Raw genomic sequence first — 1,260 nt, 5'->3', positions numbered from 1 at the left:
CGCGCTCGGTTTACTGTGTTTGTTCAAATGCTAATTTACATATGAATACCATTAAAACATCCAGGAGCAATACATCTTTTCAGGTGTTTATTCTTTGCAGAAGAAAATCAAGTTTCATCTAAATTTTTCTGTTTTATGAATTCAAAAGAGCCAAAATAGTGCGAGTGAAAATGAAATTATTTGAGTGAGAATGAAGTAAAAAGAGGTGGGAGTGGTCCTGCATAAAAGTACTAAGTAAAAAGTTGTTCTGAAAACATTGGTGTATAAGGCAGGTCATGGTCAATAAGTTCTAAGATTCACAGTTTACTGTGTTTTTGACACTTGATTCCCTCAGGGAGAAAATCTTCACCAAGAACAACAACAGCTGAACTGAACCCAAAACAAAAAATTGTTAAAAACTAAAAAACCATAGACCAGAATGTAAACCAGTATATATTATTACTGAGGGTCTTTCTTGGTCTCCTCCCCCTGTGTCTCCAGGCTACAGACATCCATCACCGACCACAGTAGCACGAACCGTGAGGATCCTTCACACGTTGCTGGCTCTCATTAGCAAAAACCTCAAATGTGACAAGTTTGAGGTCAACATACAGAGCGTGGCCTATCTGGCTGGTATGTTTTTTTTTTGTTTTTTTTTTACCAATTCCTCGTTGCATAAAATGATGCTGGAAGAACTCGACAAACCGATGTCTTGTTTTCTCATGAAGCGCTGCTCACCGTGTCTGAGGAGGTGCGGAGTCGTTGCAGTCTGAAACACAGGAAGTCACTTCTCATCTCTGACCTGTCCATGGACCCGGTTCCCATGGAAACCTACTCCAGTCACATTACTGACCCCAGCTGCAGGTAGGTCCCTCGTCATTGTCTGGGCACAGCTCCGTTTGTTTAGACTTCCATCAATGACCCATTCCAATCTTGTCCCGGCTCTATTTGCTGCAGTGACCTTGTTGACCAGCAGGGGCTCTGAAAGACAATTTAATTTTGAATCTTTTAACACAGAACCCTGAGAGAGACTCAGCCCTGGACTTCACCGCAGGTTTCGGACCGCTACCTGTCAGCCCACCCCTACCCCACAGTGGGCCAGATCAGTCCACGGACACGGAAGTCCATGAGTCTTGACATGGGTCAGCCCTCACAGGCCAACACCAAGAAGCTTCTGGGTATTTTTTCCTTAAACTCCTGGAAAAAAAAATTGAAATATAACACCAGCTCCGGGTTAGAAATGTGAAGTCATTGTTTTCCTTTTTATTTGTAGGCACCAGG

General features: G+C 43.0%; 1 long non-coding RNA gene across 1 annotated transcript; it reads left to right on the top strand.

The window, feature by feature from the left end:
* Positions 1 to 142: 142 nt before the first annotated feature.
* LOC103399161 (uncharacterized) lies at positions 143 to 1,177 on the top strand. The gene is made up of 3 exons (XR_523595.3): positions 143 to 612; positions 708 to 843; positions 997 to 1,177. It is a non-coding gene; the product is annotated as an uncharacterized LOC103399161 (long non-coding RNA).
* The last annotated feature ends 83 nt before the right edge of the window (positions 1,178 to 1,260 follow it).

This window comes from Cynoglossus semilaevis, unplaced genomic scaffold (genome assembly GCF_000523025.1).
Source record: "Cynoglossus semilaevis isolate Cse_v1.0 unplaced genomic scaffold, Cse_v1.0 scaffold3038, whole genome shotgun sequence".
NCBI classification, from domain to species: Eukaryota; Metazoa; Chordata; class Actinopteri; order Pleuronectiformes; family Cynoglossidae; genus Cynoglossus; species Cynoglossus semilaevis.
Note: the sequence above shows the minus strand (reverse complement) of the source record. Positions and strands in the feature narration are given on the sequence as shown.